This window comes from Vicugna pacos, unplaced genomic scaffold (genome assembly GCF_048564905.1).
Source record: "Vicugna pacos unplaced genomic scaffold, VicPac4 scaffold_8, whole genome shotgun sequence".
In the NCBI taxonomy this organism is placed as follows: Eukaryota; Metazoa; Chordata; class Mammalia; order Artiodactyla; family Camelidae; genus Vicugna; species Vicugna pacos.
In genome coordinates this window covers 12,501-20,722 of record NW_027328729.1, presented here as the reverse complement: position 1 = coordinate 20,722, position 8,222 = coordinate 12,501, and the positions used below count along the sequence as shown (strand labels likewise).

The following is an 8,222-nucleotide window of genomic DNA, read 5'->3' as shown; positions in this document are numbered from 1 at the left end:
TATTCTGTAACTTCCCTGGAAGTTTTACACATTAAAAGCTGGGCTGTTGACTGTGCGTGTGCGTGTGCGTGTGCGTCCGTGCGTGCGTGCGTGCGGTCTGGGGGCAGGAGGGAGGGAATGGTTTCCTAGGGGGCCTGCGTTTCATGGACCCAGTTTCTTAGTTCTGAGAACAGGTCTGTTCAAGGAAACTGTTGCCGTTGTAGTATCTCGTCTCAGGAGGCGGTGGTGTCGATGGGCTTCTGAAGCTAGGCCTAGGGAGCAAGCAGTCAGGTATCGCCTAAGAGGCACTTGTGTGGACAACCAAAGTACAGCACAAAGGTGAATCGTCGGAGCAGATGAGAAACCAGATTCAGGGCCGGGAGTAGGGGGTCAGTCTGGTAGGAGATTTCCACACATCGGGGTCATCGAAACGGCTCGAGCAGTTTGAAATGCCTCTGATGATGTCCTGGGGTGTTCGGCTCAACTCTCTGAGCGGCTCCCCCGAAAACAGGCCCGAGGATGGTTTCCACAGGAGCTGTTGTGGCCATTTCTCTGACGTTTACCTCCCGTTGTCCAGCTTCAGTCTGCAAGGCTTCAGGAGACGGAGCGTTTTCGTACTCAATGATGCCAAGGCAAAAGGGTGAGAGAAAATGGGAAACATTCGTGGAGAGGGTCCTAGGCAGATAGTGGACGCAACTAGAAGACCTTCAGTCTCCGGGCTGGCTTTCAGGTTGAGACAAAAACCCTAAGGAAAGCGCTTGCTGCCACAGGACATAGACTAACATGGGAACCATCCAGAGAAGATCAGCACGGCCCCTGAACGTGGACGACACACGCCCATGCGTGAAGCGTTCCATAGTTTTAGTGAAGTCAGTCACCCAGGGAAAGACAGATATCCTATGCCATCACTTCTAGGTGGGATCTGAAAGTAAGTCAAGACACCCATCCATACATAAATAACTCCATTTTAAAAAGACTCCAAGGAACCTATTTACAAAACAGAAACAGACTGGACTCGCAGACATGGAAAAGAAACCGATGGTTAACACAGGGGACAGGGTAGGGTGGAGGAACGGGGTAAGGCGGAGGGATAAATCAGGAGTTTGGGATTAGCAGATATAAACCACCCTATACAAACTAGGTACACAAGTAGGTCCTACTGTCTAGCACAGGGAACTATGTTCAATAGCTTGTAATAACCTATCCTGAAAAAGTATACGTGTGTGTGTGTGTGTGTGTGTGTGTGTGTGTGTGTGTGTGAATAAGTGAATCACTATGCCGTACGTCATAAATGAACACAACATTGTAAGTCAACTATACTTCCATTGACAGAGAGTTCCTACAATAAGCAGGCAGACAGACCGACAGACCGTCAGACAGACAGACAGGCAGGCAGACAGACAGACACACACACACACACACACACACACACACACACACACACACACACACACTGTCTGTCTGTCTGTCTGTCTGTCTGTCTCTCTCTCTCTCTCTCTCTCTTTCTCTGTCTGTCTGTCTATCTGTCTGTCTCTCTTCTAAGGGTGGAGAAGAGTTTGCTGAGCTATTTCGGGGGCCCTCTCATCCTAGTTCCTATCTCCAAGTTGGTTCAAAGTCCAAAAGGCCGTCAAGCACTTAGTCAGATAGGTCCCTCGAAGAATACCTCCCACATCACGATGACAGACTTCTTAGGCCAGCCGAGAAGGTCCTTCAGTTCTGTGCCCATCTTGGCTCTAAGTTGATGTCAGTCCTCCAGGATCCAAGAAAGCCACGTTGGAAAACAAGTGGTGATTTTGATGGGACAGAAGATCAGTCATTTGGGGGGCGAAGGGTGGGGTAGGGAGAGATACCAGCCTGTCTGTCTGTCTGTTTTCATCCAGTGTGGGAGCCTTCCCAAAGAGATAACTCGAGAAGAGAGAAACGGGGAGTTGACAAAGAACACGTGCGGTGGCGTGCCCTCCCCCCACCCCAGGAGAAGGCCAAGCCAGAAGTCCCTCCGGATGGCGGGCTCTGGACTCCGGCTTCCAGGGGAAGCGATATTTTTTCCTCCCCATTTCAGGCCCGGAAGAAGAGGGAGAGGCAGAGTGTCCTTCTCGGGCATCCGTTGTTTCTGAAGCACGCTTGTTGCCGAAAGATCGGCCCCCGTCCCCGATGAGCCCAAGAATCCAGAGACAAGGTCTTGGAGCTTAGAAGAAAAGAGGTCATTTTATCGCTCTGCCGGGCAAAGGGGATTCACAGCAGGCTAGCGTCTTCAAAACTGTGTACCCACCTTGGGGATGGAGTGGGTGGGGTGGTTCTAGAGCCATAGCTCAAACAATCAAGCATCGATCACCATCCACAGAATCGTTTTCTCATCAGAAGACTCAGCATGGTGTCACGATGCCTCCCAGGTGACCCATTCTATAGAGGCTGGCGGTTAGATCTCATTATCTCATAAGCACTCAAGGTGTGGCCTTCTTGGTCACTCAGGCTATTTTGTCAGGTCAGTAGTCCCGTGACCGACCTTCTCCTCGGAGAAGGACTCAGAGACCCAGCACGATGATGACTTGCAATGAGTGAAATACAGTAGAAACAGTAAGATCGATAGCTTCCAGTTTCAACAACGGGCCTGGAACCGTGAGCAGCAACCGGTCAGTCAGAAGAGTCGACCGTTTTAAGGGCGAGCATAAGAAACCGAATGACACCCCCCCCCAAGCAAATGAATGAATGAATGAATGACCTAATGATCCTCCCCTCCTCTCCCCCCCCCCCCGCCCCAAAACGAAGCAATCCGTTAGCCTAATTCCGGCCATTTTATTCATCCTCCTTCACCCTGAAGCCCCAGTCAGCCACGTGCCACAGTGGTCTGTTTTCCGGTTTCCTCCACCACCCCAACCCCCACCAACGACCACCCCGCCAACATCCCCCCATGCCCAACCACCGCCCCAAGCGCGGGACTGGACGGGGGTGCTGGGGGCTGAGGGGGCGGCGATGGCGGCTTGAGGTGAGGGTGGGGAGTGTTCCGCCCAGATCGTATAGGAAGCTCAAACACAGCTGCAGTACGAGACGAGATGGTAGATTTCTGTGAGTCCTCCCTCCTCTTAAAATCCTTCCTAAGGAGGAGACAGACAGAAAGAGAAACATCACCCTCACTCCCAACGCCTCCTGTGCCCTCGTTGCACCCCAAAACAACAACAAGAAAAACAAAAACAAACACAACCACAAATAACTCGCTATCCCTGGGGAAGAAGGTTTCGATGGCATGGGGATATCATTCTAAACTTCATTCCCTCTTCATCACATTTCATGGAAACCGATTGCAATCTATGAGGCCCTGTGAAGGTAGGGGTTGGGGGGTAGGGAGGAGGGAGGGAAGGGAAGGGGGGGAGAGAGAGAGAGAGAGAGAGAGAGAGCGCAGAGGAGAGGAGGGATAAAAGGGGAGAGGACAGGAAAGGAGAGGAGGGAAAAGAGGGGAGGGAAGGGGAAGCGAGAGGAGGCGAGGGGAGAGGAGAGGAGTGGAGGAGAGGGGAGAAGAGAGGAGCGGAGGGGTGAGGGGGGAAGGGAGGGGAGAACAGGGAAGAGGAGAGGAGGGGAGAGGAGAGGAAAGAGAGACAAGGGAGACAGACAGAAAGGCACACACACACACACACACACACACACACACACACACACACACACACACACACACAGAATAGCGAAATGGAGAGAGAGACAGAGAGAGACAGACAGACAGACAGACACGGATCTAGGTCCGGGAGACTACACATGGGTATTCTTCTGAGTGATTTTATGTGTTTTCTCAATCGCCACCTATGGAGATAAAAGTCGCTCCCATAAGATGAAGGGAGTCCTTCTGCCACCGCCCCCGGCCCCGCCCTCCAGCACCGCTTGTGTTTGTCAGGGATTCCAAGCCAAAGCACGTGGAGGAGTGGGAGAGCTTCCTGGCGGCCCAAGGGGGAGGAAAGTCCGGCAGCATGAGAGAGGTAGTTGGCACGGGGAAGCTGGAGGCAGGCTGACGAGAAGATGGGTGAGGGGGCAGGGAGGAGGGTTTCCCAAGTTGGAGAGCCAAGACGAGGGAGGGGAGCCGTCGGTGGTCGCGTTCTGACCCCGACCCCGACCCAGACTGGAGCGGATCCCTGAAAGGAGGCGGTTCGGGCTCTCCTGCCGAGAACGCCCCTCTCTTCCTCTTTGTGCAGAAACACCTTCCGCGGACCGAGAAAGTCCATCCCGAGACCCTCGTCGGAAGAGTCCTTTCCAGACCCATCACGATCCTCCTGGGCCAAGGGGTCCAGGGGATGGGGCGGGGCCTCCATTCGATCCGTCTTCCGTCCGTCCATCCATCCGCAAGATCTTGAATATCCATGTAGGATTCCGGATGGTAGCAGTTTTCCAGGATCCTCCAGATCCTTGTAAGACCTCTCCTGGCAGATTCGACCCCTAGGTCGTACCGCGCAGCACAGGGCACTAGATTCAGTCCCTCGGGACGAGGGTTCCTGAAAAAGACCAGGAAAAAGAAGAACACAATCACTATGGTGTGCACCAGCCAGAAACCAGCACAACCTCGTCACTCTAACAGACTTGCCAAAGGCGGGGTGGGGAGAGAAAGTCATAGGATGGCTACCATCCCTCCCACCCCCACCCCACACGCCAAGCCCCCCAGCCCATCGTCATCCCTGCTCCCCCTCCTCCTCCCCCTCCCCTCCATCGACGCCCGCCTCCCGCTTGTACCCCACTCCTCCGAACCCAGCACCACCCACCTCGGCCTGGACGTGCTCGGCTCGGCTCGGCTCGGCTCGGCCCGGCCCGGCCCGGCCCGGCCCGGCCGTCCGGCCGACTTCTTCGCAGTGTCTAAAATAGCGCCCGGCCGACAGGCAGGTGGCACACGGCACCCGGCAGGGGAGCGAGCGGGACGGTTCGGGATCTCTGGGCGGCGGGGACACGCGGCCGGACAACCAGGAGCACGGACGGCCTGGCGTGCGTTTCTCCGCTCGGGGGGCCTCGACCAGGGACTGTGGTACGGGGAACGGGGACACACACACACACACACACACACACACACACACACACACACCCACCCACCCCTTCACCCCCACCCCCACCCCCACCTCCACCTCTGACAGCTTTCATTTGTTTTCGGCCGACCGTCCCTCGATGAGGTACAAGTGCCGGGGCTGGGGCTGGGGCTGGGGCTGGGGGGGTGGAGTTCCTCCCTCCACAACGACCCCACACGGGCTCTGTTCCAGTCACCCGAGTCCTCTTCCAAGTGAGACCACAGGCCTCCATCACCCGGCGTGAGCACTCGGGGGAAAAAGTCACCATCCTCATCGCTCCGCTCCACCTCTACACGTGAAGAACAGTTCCCAGCCCACGCCACTCAACCCCACCCCACGCCCCGATGCCACCCACCGCAGTGGAGAGAAACGAGACGAATCCACAGACGTCCATCCATCCGATGAAGAAACGGACGGCCCCATTCCAAGGAAGCATAGATATCTAGTCAGGAGATTCATCGAGTACTATGGAGGCGGTGGGAAAGGGGGGGGTGTGTTGCGGTGGGGAGGGCCTAGAGATCCAGCAGTACAGCCCGTGCTTAGCATGCAAAAAATAAAGGCCCAGGGTTCAATCCCCAGCACCTACTCTTCAAAAATAACCCGCGGAGAAGCAAGACGGCGGAGTAGAAGGACACTCGTAGCTCACCCTCTCCCACAAATACACCAAAACTCACATCGACGGACCCACTCGGCCAATCAGAGCACCTGCGGAACTCCGACAGAACACCGCCCTCTTCGAAAGACAAAGACGCCCAAAATCTGGTAGGAGAAAAGGAGAAAAGAAAGAGTAAAAAGCAAAACAGTGCGGGAGGGACCGGTCCCGCGGGGAGGGAGCGGCAGAGGAGGAATAGGGCTCGTTCGCCAAAACTGCCCCTCTCCAACGGAGAGGCCGACGGGACGGAGGGGGCGCCCCCGAGCCTCAGATCTACCCAGAGCACCCCTTGACCGACCGATCCAAGTGAAAGGGGCACAGAGGGTCCCCGCGACACCCAGCCCGAGTCGCAGGCCGGCAGCCAGGGGCCGGGACAGGCCGCACGAGCCGGGCGGAGGACCGGGGCGGCGGCCGGGAGGGGATACAGAGCAGAACAACCCGCCCCCCCCCCCATACATGACGGGAAAAGAAAGGCAAAGCAACACGGCCGGTGTGCCCTGGGGGGAGGGGCGCCGTAGCCTCCGTCTCCTCAGATCCGCGGCGCCATCACCGGCGCTTCTCGCGAGAAGAGAGGCGGGACGCAGCCACAGCCGCCATAGCCTCTGGCGTGCAGCATGCGGGCGGGGGCGGGGCCGAGACTCGAATCCGCACCCTGGGGCTCCGCAGCCTTCTAGGCAGGACTGAGATTCGTTTACAGCCCGAGGCAGATAGGATATTTCTGCCCCGGTACCTCAGAGAACTCGCGCCACCATGACTAAGAAGGAGCCGAGTTTTGGGACGCAGCTAGGGGCGGGGCGGTTCCACGGTCTTCCCCGAGCCCACCTACGGAGAGGAGCGCCGCCGACCCGAGTCGGAGCACACAGCCGCACGGAGCAGCGGAACGACCGGGGCCGGGAGAGGGCGGGCGGCCAGCCAGCCACCCTCCTTCCCGGGAGGAACGCAGCATCCGACCGCGGTGCCGGGAACACGTCCCCCCCCCCCCTTTTTTTTTTCCTTTTCCTTTCTCTTTTTTAATCTCTCTTCTATCGGTTTTACCTTCTGTTACCTTTTTAACCTTGACTTTTGAACAGTCGTCTACGTCGACGGTTTTAATCCCTTTTAAATGTTTCCTTGAAAATCTTTTTATTATTATTATTTTTAAACATCCACCCCCTTTCCTTTTTCTCTTCTCTTGGTTTAGATCTCCTGTTATTGATTATTTACAGGTTTCAGATATCGTTTCTCGATCTTTTTTCTCCTTTTTATTAAGGTTATTAAAAGACGTCTCAACTCGATCGCTCTTCTGCTTCCACTTACTCTTCTATTATTGATTACACAGTGTCTTCAAACCTTTTCTTTCTCCCTCCTTTTCAAATCCTGTGTTTTATCTCTTGTTAAAGTCTGTTCTATTTCCGATTACCTTTTAAAAATTTACTTTTGAAACAATTGTGTTTTATTTTCTGATCTTTTCTATTTTTTAAAGGCTTTTAGAAGACGTCTCACCTCGATCGCTCTTCTGCTTCCACTTGCTCTTCTATTATTGCTTGTACACTCTTTTCAAACCTTTTTTTCCTCCATTCTTTTAAAATCCGGCTCCCCCACCCCCCTCCCCCTCCCACCGTCTCTGTCTCTGTCTCTCTCTCTCCCCCTATCCCCCTCTCCGTCTCCCTCTATCTCCCTCTCCCTCTCCCTCTCCCTCTCTCTCTCTCTCTCTCTCTCTCTCTCTCTCTCTCTCTCTCTCTCTCTCCCCCTCTCCCTCTCCCTCTCCCCCCCTTTTAAAGTTTTATTCCTGTATAGGCTTTAGATAAATACCTAAACTCCTTAAGGACCACAATAGATAACTGATACTCCTTAAGCCACAGTGCCAGAGAGATAGGAGCAGCATGAGGAAGCAGAGGAACCACTCCCAATGAAAAGAGCCAGAGAAATTCCCTGAAAGCACGATCCACAAAATAGACACGGATGGCCTGCTAGATCAAGATTTCAAAAAAGGAGAGATCCAAGTACCGAAGGACCTCCAAGTGATAGTGTTTAGATGTATACTGTACGTCAAAAACGAAATCGAAGCTCTAAAGAAGAGTCAAGGAGAACTGGTCAGCTCACTGGCTGACATGAGAAGTGGTCTAAAGGCTGTCCAAAGGAGGCTAGATCACACCGAGGAGCGAATAAGTGGCCCAGAAGACAGGACAACAGAAAGAACCCAATCAGAACAGCTGAGAGAAAAACAAATAAAGAACAACGAAAACAATCTCAGGGACCTACGGGACCATCGAAAGCGTGCCCATCTACGCACAATAGGGGTTCCAGAAGGGGAAGGAAGAAGCAAGGGGGTCGAAAAGGTATTTGAAGAAAGCATGACTGAAAATTTCCCAGCTCTAAAGAAGGAATCCGATATCCAAGTCCAGGAGGCTCAGAGGGTGCCAAACAGGGAGAACTCAAACAGACCCACACCGAGACCTATCCTAATCCAGATGGTCAGAGTCAAGGAGAAAGCAATGATCCTAAATGCCTTTAGGCAAGAGAAAAACAAAGAGTGAGTTCCAAGGGAACCCCCATAAGGCTCTCAGCGGATTTCTCTCCAC

General features: G+C 54.3%; 1 long non-coding RNA gene and 1 other non-coding gene across 2 annotated transcripts; one reads left to right on the top strand and one right to left on the bottom strand.

Moving 5' to 3' along the window:
• The first annotated feature begins 735 nt into the window (after nt 1-735).
• LOC140692523 (U6 spliceosomal RNA) lies at nt 736-842 on the top strand. The gene has a single exon (XR_012068091.1). It is a non-coding gene; the product is annotated as a U6 spliceosomal RNA (small nuclear RNA).
• A 2,033-nt stretch (nt 843-2,875) lies between these two features.
• On the bottom strand, nt 2,876-6,179 carry LOC140692512 (uncharacterized). The gene is made up of 4 exons (XR_012068080.1): nt 6,118-6,179; nt 5,684-5,768; nt 5,365-5,474; nt 2,876-3,071 (listed from the first exon to the last, which is right to left on the bottom strand). It is a non-coding gene; the product is annotated as an uncharacterized lncRNA (long non-coding RNA).
• Nucleotides 6,180-8,222: the final 2,043 nt, after the last annotated feature.